A 15,821-nucleotide genomic window follows, 5' to 3' on the forward strand; every position below is an offset into this window, starting at 1 on the left:
GTACAAAGTTCAGTTTATAGCAACCATCCTTTTTCTTCCTTTAGTAGTCTTGTGAGTGCTAGAAAAGGTGGAGTGACAGAATTCAGAGTTTCTGCAGTTCTTGGCAATGCTTTCCTCTCGATCTGTTCAATGCCAAAAAGAAAAGAGCACTTAAATTCTATAAATACATAATAATTATGTTTAATTGATTTTAAGTGATATTATTGGTGAGAAGTGCTTCATTTAGTTGCACTGGATTTCTTCTTTGAGACTTAGTAAGCAGTCCTGCTAAAGAAAAGGGCAGAAAAGCATGAGCCAAATTTACAGCTTTAGATGTTAGCATTGAATCAACTTTCTAAAGCAGTAGTTCCCAAATTACAGTGTACATATATACACACTCACATAATATATGACTCAGTTCAAAGTGGTACGTGGCCAGGCTGGATTTGGTACCACTGGATTTGGTACCTGCCAATGTTTATTGTGGTACCTGGCCAAACAAAAAAGGAAAAAAGCATACAAATTGGGTCCCTTTCTTAGAAAAATTTGCTTATTTTCTGCCCTTTTATGTTTGTTGTGTAAAATACAGAGATGGGGTTCTGGATGATTAGGTGCTCATGAGTTGTAGTAACTTTCTTCTCCTTATCTACAAGAATCTGACACTTCATATGTTTGAGTGACTGCTTTTCTAGTAAAAAGGATTCCCACTGGCAAGCAGATATACTGATAAATATAGCTTTTGTCTTATGTTTACTAGCAGGTTTGAATCATATTTTCCACTGCTCATCATCAGCAATAGCATTTTTTCCTTGTGAATTTGTCTGTTTGGGAGAGCACAACTGTAGATAGAAATAGGATAAACTGGTGTTTCTTTGTAATATGGAACCCCTCCTCTATTAATAAATAAATAGTTTGAAGCTTCTGAATGAAAATGTAATTCATGATCCCTTTTGCAGCTATGGAGCCAGGATTTAGAAATTGGTTGTTTATTTATTTAGTAGTAGCATGTCTTTAAGGCTATTGGCAAATGCCAGTTATTTATAAATTTTTAAATCAGAATTTGATTCAATGTCCCCAAGTCATTGTGGTACTTATGGTTATGAGTTAGCTGTTGCGGCTTCTTTCTGTGACCCTGGGGAAGAAAGTGAAAAAGGCATCCTTTAGTTTTTTTACAGTATGGAGATCTGGAGTGCTTTCTTTGTCTTCTGATAATTGTCACCATTATTTCTCATTTTATTATATTGGACAGTTCATGTTTTAGTTGCAGTGTATACAGTTCTTCTGGCTTTGCAACGGCACTTAAGTCCTTTATCGTATTATTGCAATTAATCTGCATCTGAAGTGTTGTGTGATTCATCTGTAGAGAAAAATATATGTCAAAATACCTCTAGATAACTCTCAGTTTTGATCTCTTTCCTCCCCACCCCTTGTTTCAATTTTCATCTTGTTTAAAGACCTAGCATCCTGCAGCCTGGCCTAGGTTAAGATTCTGCTGAACAGTTCCTTTAAATACTATGGGAGGTCTCTAAGTGATGGGTGGCCCAAAATCCAAAGTCATCGTTCTATTCAAATAAACACACAAAGTAAAGTATGTGCAAGACCTTTAACTCTTACAGGAGCTTGGCCATATGCCATACTTCTGACTTAATGGAATTGCAGACTTCAGGGTTGCCTGGGGCCACAACCACAAATAAGCATATATATTTCTGAGGTCATTGGAACCAATTTTATTATTTTCATAGCTATTGGAAATAAGTCACCTGGCTTGATTTATACGTGAGATTGCAGAATATCAGCCCACAGAAGTGACCTTTAATTTAAATCTTTCATTTCTTTTGTTGGCCTGTAACATTAAAATTACAGCAGCCAGCATATCTAGAAATACTATTTTATCTTTCTCAATAGTTGATGGATAAGCTATCTCTACAGGTTTGGGATTCAGGTTGGGTGTCTTCATGTGAAATCATCCTTAGAATTACCACTGCTCTGATTCCCAATTAGACTCGTTCAGTTTCCAAGTATGGGACTTCAAACTTGCAGAAAGTTGGAAAACGTCATGAGTTTCTTGGGCTTCCTGTTTGACTCCCGGGACCTGCCATGAGAATATGCCTGGAACTGCCTCTGTTACCTCCCTGATTTCTACAGCCTTTTATCCTACAAGGCTAAATTTTAGAAGCAGCTAGAGGGGTCGATGAAGTTGATTTGAATGAGACAGGTATGGCTTATTACATAGAAGATCCAGGTGAACTTTTCTAGAATAGTTGGATGGCAATATATTAGTATCTCTTCAGATTTCATCAAATCAACATGGCAGTCTGCACTGAAAGCTAAAAGGCAATGTAGCCTTAGTGCTACCTTGTTTTAGTGGAGAGCTATGTGGGTTAGTCCCAAGGGCAACTTCCTCTTGGCCTTCGATATACGACTTGAACTTGGATATAGCAACTATACGTCATAATTCACTTCTCAATGTCTTTCTGTGTACTGCAACATATTACGACTCTAGGAAATTTATGTTGCATATACACATCATATTATTGCAAACAACTAATTTCCTGTGGAGAGAAATAAATTTTGAAATCCCAATAACTTTGTAGCAAGATCAATACAGAGCCCCAGAAAGAGAAGCAAGTCTGGTAGAGCAGAAACTGCTCATTCCTTATGTTACTCTAGGTTGGTTTTATTATGCAGAAATAAATGCATCCTGCTGTTTTATATGCTCTGGCAAACTATAATGTTCTTCATTAAACTTTCAGTGGCTTGTAATGCAATGGGAGACAGCAAAGAGGCAGTGTGAACCCTCAAGAGGCAACCTTCCTTAGCTTTGTAGGTAGTAGATATGCATTGTAGTTTGTGTAGAGATTCAAGGGGGGTTGTTGCTCTTTTGAAAAAGTAAAGAGCTGCAATTCTCTCTTTTGACTGTTATAGAGGAAATATGTGTAGATCTCTAGTGGAAAACAGACTCTGTTCAGTTATATGCTCCTTTAAAGTTCGTCTGCAAAGCAGTTTGTGTGGCTGCAGTGGGTTTTGTTTCGTTTTCTTTGCTTGTTTTTGGTTTTGTTTTGATTGTGAGCCTGGGTTGCCAGCAATATTTGTCTGGTGCATTCTTGAAGTGTGTGTGTGTGTGTGTGTGTGTGTGTATATGTTGTCACCTCTAGACAGCTAGACGCAGTACCATTTTTATATGTATTTTTTCTCATTATTCTGGTGTTTGTGGGTGCATCTCAGATATCAGGACGTGTATCTCTTTCTCTCCAAGATGAATTTTTGTAATTCTTCCATTCTTATATGAGAAGCTGAAGTATTTGAAGAGCATGCATTAGCCTTGTCAACCAATGCAATGATACAGAACCCACAGCTCTTTTTGGAGTCTGGAAGTGCTGACTAGCCTCTGCAGGCAATCTCTTCTCTGGTTCTTTTAGATAATTGCCATTCCACTGTGTTACATGTGTTTTTCTTAATCCACCCAAGAACTTTTTCTTTCTTTTTTTTTTTTTAATTGTTTGAGGTCTCTTTGTATTTGGCTTTCAACCAGTCCTGTTTGTTTGAATAGAGAAAGCAACATTATCACCTTGTCATGGTACTGTCCATTAACAGTTCCATAATTTTGAGAGATAACTTATAACTTCCTTGTTAATAAAATATTACACATGAATTGTGTTTCCGACAAACCATTTCAGTGTTTGCCGTAGACTATTAAAAGACGAAAACTGTTCTTTTTTAAACTTTCAGTAATTTTATAAAGCTTTGTGTTCTCTTCTATAAACTTTCTTCTCTAGGTCTCTTTAGGCAGAACATATTGCTGTCATTGTCAGGGGGCCAGAGTTATGAAGTACCATAACCTTTTCTGGCACTCTGGTTCCTCAGCTACCACAAAAAATGCAATCCTCTGGTGTGCTGCTGTTGTCAAGGATGGTTGGACTTCAGTGTTGCACTGGGAAGCTAAACCTAGCAGTTAGCTATTGGCTCAGTCTTTCAGTAGATCTCCAGAAAGACTTTTGTTTTTCTGAATAGTACTTCTTAGGGAAGCTAAACCTGCTGGCGTGGAGGAGAAGGTTAGTTTATAGCACTCAAATCACTAGTGGAAAAAAGTGCAAGCGGAAGGCTGGCTCCAAATTCAGTTACTGCTGAGGGAAAAAGAAAAGACGTCAGACATGAGAGGTGATGGCATTTTGGTTTGTTAAAAGCATTGTCCAACTGATTGTGTTAGGGCAGTAATTAAAATGGGTTTGGATGATACAGATAGTAAATGAAAGGGAGCATTTTCACTTCCTCTGTAGCTTTTGACATGAAAAGAAGGTAGGATAGGACTAATGTGAAAGTGGCTGTAGTGGAAGTTTTTAAGCCGTGTGTTAATATGTATCATGGATTGTTATCAAATTTGCCTGTTGGCTGAACTTTATTTTGGATTGATTTTTTGTATTTGTACTTCTTGCTCTGATTGACTGTGGTTTCCATGCCTGTTGTAGGAAAAGATGAAAATGAAGAACCTCTGATTTTTAATAAACAAAGGTAATTGAAACTACGTACGATAAATCCACTTTAGACTATCTGGTCTGAGTGTGCCATTGCTGTTATGTAGCTAATTGAAATTATATATATCAACCAGTTGGCTAGCATGGAATTAGAGAGACTTGGAAATCCAGCACTGTTCCGGTTCAACGCTAGTTTCTTTTTGTAGTTCAGCTTAATTTTATGTAGCTGCAATGTTACAGTCACACGACCACCGAATAGTTGAGGTTGGAAGGCACCTCTGGAGATCATCTAGTCCACCCCCTCTGCTCAAGATGGGTCACCTAGAGCACCTTGCCCAGGACCATGTCCAGACAGCTTTTGAGTATGTCCAAGGATGGAGGCTCCACAACCTCTCTGGGCAACCTGTTCCAGTGCTCTGTCACCCCCACAGTAAAGAAGTTTTTCCTTATGTTCAGATGGAGCTTACTGCATTTCAGTTTGTACCCATTTCCTCTCATCCTGTCACTGGGTGCCACTGAAAAGCGTCTGGCCTTGTCCTCTTTATACTTTCTCTTCAGATATTTAAACACATTGATAAGATCCCCTCTCAGTCTTCTCCAGGCTAAACAGTCCCAGCTCTCTCAGCCTTTCCTCATATGAGAGATCCTCCAGTCCCCTAATCATCTTAGTAGCCCTCCAGTGGACTCTCTCCAGTAGCTCCATGTTTCTCTTGTATTGGGGAGCCCAGAACTGGACACACTACTCCAGATGCCACCTCACCAGGGCTGAGTAGAGAGGGAGGATCACCTCCCTCGACCTGCTGGCAATGCTGTTCCTAATGCACCCCAGGATACCGTTGGCTGTCTTGGCCACAAGGGCACATTGCTGGCTTATGGTCAACTTGTTGTCCACCAGGACTCTCAGGTGGTCCTCTGCAGAGCTGCTTTCCAGCAGGGCAGCCCCCAACCTGTCCTGGTGCATGGGGTTATTCCTCCCTAGGTGCAGGACCCTGCATTTGCCTTTGTTGAACTTCATGAGGTTCCTCTCCACCCAACTCTCCAGCCTGTCCAGGTCCCTCTGAATGGCAACACAGCCCTCTGGTGCATCAGCCACTCCTCCCAGTTTTGTATCATCAGCAAACTTGCTGAGGGTGCACTCTGTCCCTTCATCCAGGTCACTGGTGAATAAGTTGAACAAGACTGGACCCAGTACTGACCCCTGGGGAACACCGCTAGCTACAGGCGTCCAAGTAGACTCTGCGCTGCTGATCACAACCCTCTGAGCTCTGCCATTCAGCCAGGCAGGAAAGCTGATGTGGTACATGATTCTGGTTATGGTTATTTCAGTTTACCTGTGTTTCTTTCTGAGATCCTGCTTATTGCCAGCCTCCTAATAGCTGCTATAAAAGGTAGAAAGGAATGTTCTTTTTGTTGTTTTGTTCTTATGCTTGGAAATTTAAAAAAGTCTACTGAAAGGCTAAAAGCTTATGCCAATTGCAGTTGATTATAAAATCATGCTGGTTTCAGTGACATAAATTGGAGGTTATTCCAATGTTAATGTGGATTAACGCTAATGTAGCAGAAATCAGACTTTGATCCTGTATGTTCTGATAACATAATTCGACTAATCTGTCATTTCCTGACTTTTTAGCTCCATCTTTGACAGCACCCAGTAAAGTCCGTTGGAGTATGCTTGGTTTAGACTTAAATGTAATGGTGACTATAAAGCCCGTAATTTCTTTTACAGAATAATTGTGATTAGTCCTTTTGATGTCATTTCCAAGCTGTTGCCTACTGTTAGGGCATTATTAACCAAAGAACCAAGAGGAAAAAAAGTTTGTTTTAAACATTTGCTCTAGTTTTCCATTTCTACTGTTCTCTCACAATTACTGTGGCCTGCCACAGAGCTTGGTTTACTCTAATGGATCTCTGTATCTGAATAGGGTGTTGAGACACAAAGATGAAGCAAATCAGTAAAACCCATTTTACCCTTTTTCAGTGGGATCAATACCCGCCAAATGGGTGGGTGCCAGCTTGCCCTATTAAACTATATTTGTGAAGGGCATCCCACAGTGCTCCTGTTGAGAAGTTGCAGAGCTGGAAAGAACATAGTTCATTCATCCAAGATGATGTTAAACAGTCACTCTATTCACTAGAAGTCATTACACATCTTTGTGGGATCAAATATTGGTTTTAATTATCTGGTTGGTTTTATTTTTTGGTAGAACTTAGTCTTCATGAAAATTGGTTCCGACAGAGCTCTGTAGCAAGTTCTGCTCTTTCTGCTCAAAGGAGAGCTTCCAGGAATTTGTCTGACATGTCTGTAGAAAGGCCTGAGGATAAAGTTCAACTCCAGTCCGTCACAAATCCTTTTTAGCCAGATTTTGGCCCGTGTGTATACTGTAAGAATTTTGCTTATTGGGCATCTTATTTTGAGAGGGGAAAATGCTGCACTGTTTTTCAGTGTGGAAGCATCTGAAAAAAAGATGCTTCAAATATTTTGGTAGTGCATAACTGGTAAGCTATCATCATGGAGAAATGTAAACCTCAGGTTTTATCTTAAAATATATTTTAGCATTTCTTGCTACTTACTCCATAAAGTTAAACTTGTTTTGTTTTGTGTTTCTTTTTTTTTTCCCCTCCTTTTTTCCCCCCTGCTTGGACTGTTCCACTGAAATAGGAGTATGTCATCTTTGATTTGTGTGTATAGTTGGACTTTGGAGCTGACTCAACATAAATCAGAGTTTTAATCCTCAAGGATTTGCCCTTTTAATCCTCCTTTGCCCTCCGTTATCTTGCTATGAACAGTGCTATGATCACAATTGCCTGTGACTTTGAATAGGAGAAGTTAGTAAACTGGATTATGAAGATGGTGATGAATAAATTTTAAAGACCAGTGGCATGTGCTTGGCTCATTAGACTGGACGGATTTTAAGAAGGAAATTCTTTAAACATTCTGTTTTTCACTTCCACTTTATATGTATTTGGAAGTTTCTAGTGTTTTAAGTTTAATATATTTATGTGGGCAGTCTTTAATGTACGTAACTGGGCAACTTTTGAGAGCAGTTAAACTAAAAATGGACAACGTTACAAGAAAAAGATACCCTAGAGTTCTAGGTTCTTCCCCTACAAATCATCTTTTAAGCCTGTAATATACCCTTTGGTGCCTTGACAAATGGTTATAAGTGGAGGGCCTACTTGGCCCTTCTAAATGGAAAATGCTTTTTCTGCACATAATTAAAAATGCATTATAAAAATCTGGTAGCATGATAGTCTTTGGATAGGAAAAGGAATGAGGGGAGGAGAAAACAAAATGGTTGTTTTTATACATACTTTTCTGCACAAAATTATTTTTGCAATTTTACACACATATAGAGAACCAGTTCAGCCTATGAAACTTGGACTTAACTAAGCTTGACTTCCAATTTGTGAGCTTAGGACAATGCAAATACTTGTGTTAGGTTTTAAGTGGGATGGGGAAATTTGTCATTTCATTACACTGTTACATCTTTTGTTGTTTGCTTTCTCCCTGCACTTTGTTCTCTGTTGGTCATTTTAGAGGTGCAAATACTGTGTTCCCAATTGGGGCTGAGCAGCAGGAGGAGCGAGGAGGTGACCACTCAGTGGTGGTCATGAGGCACCTTGCCAGCCTGCATCTCAGGGGAGGGCAATCGGGGTGTGTGTCGCAACACTGGTTGTATGTGTCCGTCTCAAGCTGGGGCTGAAGGCGAGGAGGAAGAGACTTTTGCTGAGAGAGGAGCATTTTGGGTGGACACAAATTGCACAGCTGATTTTTAGTGTTGAGGGGCGTGGGTCTGGCAGCTCTGTTGATAAGAGAACGAGAGCTAGGTTGGGTTTGACCACTGTTTGAGTTGATTGTTGCTCTGAAAAATGCTGATGTCACCAATGATAGTTGGGCTTGGGGTTGTTCCCTTTTTTTTTTTTTTTTAATAAGGACAAGTTCTAAAGCTAGTATAAGGTTTAAATTCGTCTCCACGCATATGTATGCACCAAGTTTTTTTTACTAAGTAGAATTAAAATAACACGTTTCAGTTAAACTAGTGAAACTTTGAGTGTAGGACCAGGGCCTGGTTTATGAAAGTTTTTTTGGGTGCATAAATAAAAGGCTAGAGGAAAGGAACCTATACAAAGTAACAGGCCACTGTTCTTTATCTCCCCCAAAAGGATAAAAAGGAGAGTGTCTGCATGTTTGTTGTGGTTCAGAAGTTTTTCCTGTAGTGGTTATTTCTATATTTGTATGTGTACATGTTCCTGAGTATCCTATTTAATGTTCACTGACTAAAAATAAAAATCAGAGTGCCGCCTAAAAACCCTTTCAGGCTTTAAATATGGAGTGCATCTATTTCAGAAACAGAGGTATGTGTTTAGGCATAATTCCATACAATCTCACTGAACTTTTTGAAACTGTTAGATCAAAAAATTGAAATAAATGATTTGAATGGAAAAAATGTATAAAAAAAAAATTAGTTACTGATCTTTCTTTCTCAAGATAGCTTGCCACGTACTGGAAAGAACAGAGAAGTGGATGGTTATGAGACTGATGCATGACTGATAAAGCTCTAATCTATACTGGTACAGGATGTGTGCCTTGTTTCTCAGACAATGTGCTTAAAATGTGCATGTTTTGGAAACACTTTATGAATATTCAGTCGGCGGCTTGTCAAAGGAGAGTAGTTTCTCTCCTTTGTCCATCCTATTAATATAGTTCCATCCTATCAATCTTGTTGAGAGATTAGGTTTCTTCTTTGACTACTGCATTCCCAAGCCTTAAAACATCTATACTTTTCTTCAGAGATAATTGTACTGTTGTGAGTTGCTGTATGGTGAAATGGTAAAAATTATTTATGTTTTATTTTTTCGAAGGAAAGTGGGGGAAGAGAAACAGTGTAATGCCATGTTCTGCTGTGGAACAGTAAATCTAATAAGGCCTGCTGGGCCCACTTTTATCATCTAAAATAGATTTGAAAAGGGCAGTAGAGGTTCCAGCTATGAATTCTGACCATGTTTCAGAAGCTGGTATTACATTTATGTATAAAAAAATAAATAAATCATGAGTCATTGCCAAACCACTGCTTGGCCTGAAGAATATTTGTAAAGAATGGCTGCACTTTATATCAGGTAAATACTAAATATCTTGAAGTCTCAGCTGAACAGAATTACGTGTTTTATGGTGTAGTAGGGAGAGAAGCTAGCTTAGGAACCAGCTGTGAGAGAAGCACAAAGGATTTTCTGGCCTAAGACTTTTTCCCTTAAAGGTTTCTTATAGATCTACTGTCTATACTGTGGCAAAGAAACTTGGGGAAAAGACAAGAAGGCAGGAGCTGTTCTTCTCCCTTTATTTTTACCTGCTTTCTCCTGAGATAACGCTGGCAGTATCAGATTGTTCAGCATCAGAAGATATTGAGTACTTCTCTTACTCCCTTTCAGCATTTTTTAACCTGTCTGAATAATCAAGTACTGCTGTGCCAGACAGTCAGTCCTAATTAGGGTTTCACATTTCACATAGTCCCTTTTTCAGTGGGTGTTACGTTAGGCTGAAGAGGCAATGAGGCACTGAGAGGGAATGAGACACAGTGACGCTTAACATTAAGGCAAGATTTCTTCTGCATATGAGGATGTATGTAGAAATGAAAAGACTTATCGTATGGGGGAAGAGATAGAAAGGCTGCAGTCTTCACAATTAGGTCTTGAAATGTTTATATTCCATGAGGAAAAGACTTTTAGGCCATCTTAACTTTCTTGTAACCAGAATGTTTTGAACCTTCAGTTCCTCAGTTTTTGAAGCTCTTTTAGTCAGTAAGAGAATCAATGCTTGCAGCATCCTTTGGTGTAGTTAAGGCAGCGCCCAGCAGTACTGTGTTTTATCCAACTCCTGCCGCTACATCGGGGTGCAGAATAGCACCGTGAATCTGGAGTCCCAAAGTTACTGAAACCTAGAAACTTGCAGTTAATGGACTGCTGAATCCCAACCTAGTGGTAGAAGTCCTCAAACCACATGTGCGTGAATTGTGCATGGCAGTCATTTTTACTAGTTTATCTCATTGGATGTCTTTTTTTTTTTTTTTTCCCCCCCCCATTGCCTTCTGCAAATTTATGTTGCTTATTGTAAAAGATTAATTCCTTCCAAAGACATTCCAGAATTTAGAAAATCTAGAAAGTCTGTGTCTCTTTATACTGTGATATAAGACTATAACCTTTCTCTGTGGTTGTTTTTGTTGTTTTCTGTTCTGTTTTGGTTCTCTGTGTCTTTGCTTTTGTCAGCAGTTGCAAGCATGCGAGAGCACAGTATTGTCCTCTCACCCATGCAAACTTCCATTCTGCTGAGATTGAATTTAGGGACCAGTAGTGTTTTATGAGTACAGTTGCTTACAGTCCTGTTACCTGCAGTTTCTGTTTGTCCTGTCACTAAACGTAAGGTGGCTATGGAATTACTGTTACTGGACCATAGTAGTCCAAAATCTACCGATAATATTACTGTTCATTTATATCTTCTCTCGAGGCCCTACGCTAACTGCATATCCAATTAATAGCTTTCACTAGCTGCTATATGAGACAAAAATAATGACAAAAACATACTGATATTATCTTCCATGTATGAGCTTTGAGCTTGATGTATTCAAATCTTTCTGTACAGTCAGAAAAGGAGTAAACTACAGGTGGAAGTTTACTAGGCACTATTTTACTCCAGCTTTAGTTCCCTTTTGTGATGCTAGGTTTTTCTTTAATTGGTTTAAAATATGACTTGAATGTAGGTGTTTTTCTTCAAGCTGTTTGAAGTGGTATAGTCCTATTCTCAGAGCCTAACCAGCAACTCAGGTTCCTATACATCAAGAGACTTGGACCTTGTATTTCCCAGCTGAAATCATCTGAGTTTTTGGCTGTTCCGTATAGATTCACCTAAGAAAATTGTTTCTTAAGAGATACTGAAAGCTGCAACTTGCAACCACAAGGATGCACAGAAATTGGTCTCCTGCAGATGTCCCTAGTTGATATTCAATATAGATGTATATTTTTTGAAGTGGCATGGATATAATTTTACAGCTTGCTGGATCTGTAGATAAAATCCACTTTCAGAACTGTTGAGAGGGAATGAACTTTAATACATAACATGTAAAATATAATTGCTGCCAGAAATCTACAACAATGATAAGTAGTTCCCTTGAGTTTATAATTAAACTTCTAAATGAATGAGTTTTCACGTACTGATGCTGATTAGTTAAGACGTTTTTATGTACAGCGTAGTTCTGCTGTCCTCCTGCCCCCTCCCCCCAAATACAGAGTATATCTACATTGTAGTCTGGGAACAAGTATGAGAAATGTTGCAGGTATGACAAACTCTATCATTTGCTTGCTTTCTGACTACACACCTGGCAAACAGCCTGTATTTTGGAGGTAGCTCAGGAGTAGGCTCAGCTGCTGAATATATTCTGGGGGTGTGAAGCTGTTTGTGCTCCCAAAAGTAGTCTCTGGCAGTGTTTTCAGGCCCGTCTATACAGGTAATGTATAATCTCGTAAGCATCCTTGGGAAGGCCCGTTAAGATGACCTATAGAAATACTTGAGGGTGCTTTTCTATTGCTATTTATGGAAAAGGAGTAAATGATAAATACTCCAAAATGATCTTAAGGGAAACCAATGAGGAATGTCCAAATAGAGACCTACCAGTCCATCACTGCCTATCTATTTTATGTGAGACAGGGTTGGGCAGTAGCTTCCTGTGTGTACGTTTGGGAGTTCTCCTTTTGCTTAAAAATATGTTCTCTACTTCAAATGCTGATGTTCATTTTCAGCATATGGGGATCATTAGCAATATTCAAGCTGGACATATGGCTTAATGCGTTAAATCACTTTAGAATGTTGCATCTGTTTTTTTACCCTGGTGTTAACACCTGGATCAGTTTAGCACTAGTGCAGAAGTTTAAGACACATATAGCTGTTAATTTTAAAAACATCTGGGGTTTTTTTTTTGTATGTATGCATGTGTATGTGCCTGTGTGAACTGCTGGAACTTCTGCATTATTTAAGTTTGATGAAAAAGTCTTACTTGGGCTCAAGGTGTGCACTGACCTAGGCAAATAAGAATTTTATAGCAGGAGACAAAAGGATTCTTTTAAGTAGACAAGCAACTGTTTTGCCATTACAGCTTTTGTCTTTCTTCAGACTTCCATTTTTTAAAGTATTGATAGCTGACTGTGATTCTTTTTTCTCCTCTCAAACTGATCCATTTGTGGTACACTGAATAAGACATCCCACCCTCCTGGGATGTGTGAAATGGGCAGGCATTAAAAATTGAAGAAAGCAAGTTCCCTAACCGAGTCTGCAAACCTTATCTGAGGCTGCTTGAAAGTAAAAATGCCAATTGTGTTGGAGCTTTGAAAAATGACTTTCCCTTGTGACCTGCTGCCTTTTAGTGAGAGCAGAGTTTACAGCTCTTTTTAAGAGTGATGAGTGCAGTTGGAGTGTTTCTCTTGTTGTGCCCATTAGCAAGATTGGACTAATCTTCAGGATGTAACCTGAAGGTAAACTGTGAGTGAAAGAGAAGGAGAAGACAGGGCTAATAAGGCATTTTGTAGTTTCCTTTATCCCAGAGTCTTTCTTGAAGCCAGCAATTAATATTATTTTCTATCTGTGGAGAACCCAGATTGCTACGCGTGCAGGAGGCATTATAAAGAACATGTCAGCACCTTCCAGGGTGTTAAGAACTGCTTTTAAAATTGCTGTTGGAATCAGCTACTGAGCATCAATACTGTAGCAGAGTTAACTGCTTGATAATTTAGTAATTAAAGAAAAATGCTTTTATTAGTACCTCTGTGAATTGATTCTTTCTTTTTCTAGGGGAATAAATTAATACACTTGATGCTAATCAGGGATACATAGTTGTTAGGATGGGAGTCAGCACAGATACCTTGATTTGTTTTGGGATCTTAGTCCAGCACTGAAGACCTTTAGATGTTGCAGTTTTCCTTGCTCTCCAAGGACTTTGAAGTAGCAATTCCTAGAAGCCTTTTTTGGCCCATACAGCAATTCTTTTCTGCAGTGAAGGTTGTTTTTTCTTTGAGATTTTTTTTTTTGGCTGCTTTCCTCAGCTGCTCCCGCTTGCAAGGCAGGGTAGGAGAGCTGCTGCACTCTGCTTGTCCAAGGGCAAATCTGCCTGAGTGGGATGGGAGCTGCCACCAGCATGCTGGGTGGATTCAGAGTGGTGCCTTGTCCCCAGGTAATGGGCAGGTTCCCTAGCAGGCTTGCTTGCCGGGGAACACCTCGTTATGTGAAGCTAAAATCCAGAGGTGCCCTCTCACTTAACTGTGCTGCTCAGAGGGCTCTGCGTGGTTGGGAATCAGGTCATCCGATTGCATGGTGCATTTGCATGGGTTTGATTCCTGTATTTTGACACTTTCTTAAACTAGAAGTGTTAAGATGCTGGCTGGTACCCAGAGTCTGCACTGTCTGCACTTTTTTCCCATGAAGCGCAGGACAGAAAGTTACCAACAATTCAGTAGTATTTGCTTTTATACTTTTATTAAATACGAAATTCATATTTCTCTCCCTTCCAGTGAGCAAACATCTCATTGCTTGTTCTCCTGATTGATGCTGTTAGATAGCCGAGTTGGGGATGCAGATCGGCACCATCCAGCTGGGTATTTGTGGGCTGGACTCAGCCCCCAAACGTCTTTTGCTGGGCTCATGCTGCTGATGTCCGTGGCAATGTCATCAGACAGCATTGCTGAAACCTTTCCACTCTTAACTTTGAGAGCAAAATGGCATAGAGCTGCCTGGATCTGATATTGCAGGTGTTTGTATGAAAAACTATATTTCTGCATCCTTTTGTGCAGTGAAACCTAATGTTGGCCAAGTCTGTTTTTTATTAAATTTTCTAATGTGAAACAGAGTAGTAGCTGAACATTAACAAGCAGCCTATGTGAGACTTTTTCTTTGCTGCAGGACATCTAGCTGTGTGTCTCTTGTATTAGATTTTTTCTAATATCCCAGAACACTAACAAAACTCCTATTTTTCACTTTCAAACATTTAAGAAAAAAATATTGAAAGAAGTTAAACTTTATTTCAAATCATGATTCGTAGAGAACACAACATTCAATATGACTGGACCATTAGGTGAGCTAGAACTAGCGGTTTCTATATTTTTCATGCTGACTGACAGGCATTAGAATCTGTTATCTTTACATGCATGAGAAACTGCTTAAATTTCAGAAGTTTCAGCTGAATTCTGTACCTAAACACTGGGTAATCAATACTATATCTTCAAGGCTTGCGCTTGAATTTTTCTCCATATGAACAGGACTAAACAGCAAAGGATCAAGGCTACACCAAGTTCATTGCTAAGGCTGTAAATAAAATTTGATTGCATTCATGCCTTCAGAATGTACAATAGGTTCCTTTACGATTTTGAGGAAAGCAGTTTACTTCTGGTGGAGAAGAGACCAAGTAAGAGACTATGTGCTGCATGAAAATGATTCATGTGGTCGCTGTTCACTTGTGGTGGAGATGGTTGGTCTGTTCTCTTAAGAATTGTAGCAGTGTAGTGTGGAGTTGTTTTATACATGTATACTGACAGCTATAGGATTTTTTTTTTTTAAGTGGTTGCATGGCTTCAAGTATTGGAAATGGCTATGTTTGCAAAAGATATAATAAAACCTACAATTTCCTGGGAATAACGTGTATATCATTGAGTCTCAGTAGCAGAGCATTCTGCCTCGGGGAGGGCAGTTGCAGTGGCAGTATTACTGCCACTTATTTCCTTAGTACTTCTGCCCAAGAAAAAAGAAGGAAACACTTTTGCAATTCAAGGTTTCAGCTCTAAATTACTACATCTAATAGCCATTTTTAGCTATGCTCATCGTTCGGAGTTTGTGCTCTTAACAATTTGTGTTTTTCCCAGAGAAAGGGCTCTTTCTAGCGTAACACCTGCTTTATTCTTCCTGAATTCCTGATTTTCTTATAGTGGTTCTTAGAGTGATACTACAAACTGAAATCACAGAGGACTTAAATGTCAGGAAAGGACTGCACTGAAGGACAAGATAAATAATATGAGAACAAAGATCTTGTTTTCTTCCAATGTTCTTTTTTGGCTGTACTAAAATGAGAAAAATGTGTGGGGTTGGGAAAACAAACATAAGCAACCTGATCCACTGCATAAGCAGAACTCAAAATGAAAATTCTCAAGTATTCTAGAAGGCATCGTCAGATCTTTAAAAGATTTAAGCTGACCTGTTCATAACCCCCCATATGCGCAGAGACAAAAGGACATGCCGAGAGGAAGCACGTCTGAAAGCATTACAGCGATGTGCTTTAGACAATGGAAATGCTGAGCTGTGTGGTATTTAGGGTATTTGCATGAAGATCCTGTGGCATAGCA

The 15,821-nt window shown here is 39.3% G+C and overlaps 1 protein-coding gene across 1 annotated transcript in view; it reads left to right on the forward strand.

Moving 5' to 3' along the window:
- TMTC2 (transmembrane O-mannosyltransferase targeting cadherins 2) overlaps positions 1-15,821 on the forward strand; it is a 251,900-nt gene that overhangs the window by 86,904 nt on the left and 149,175 nt on the right. The gene's annotated exons all lie outside the window — the stretch shown is intronic.

Source organism: Dromaius novaehollandiae, chromosome 1 (assembly GCF_036370855.1).
Source record: "Dromaius novaehollandiae isolate bDroNov1 chromosome 1, bDroNov1.hap1, whole genome shotgun sequence".
In the NCBI taxonomy this organism is placed as follows: Eukaryota; Metazoa; Chordata; class Aves; order Casuariiformes; family Dromaiidae; genus Dromaius; species Dromaius novaehollandiae.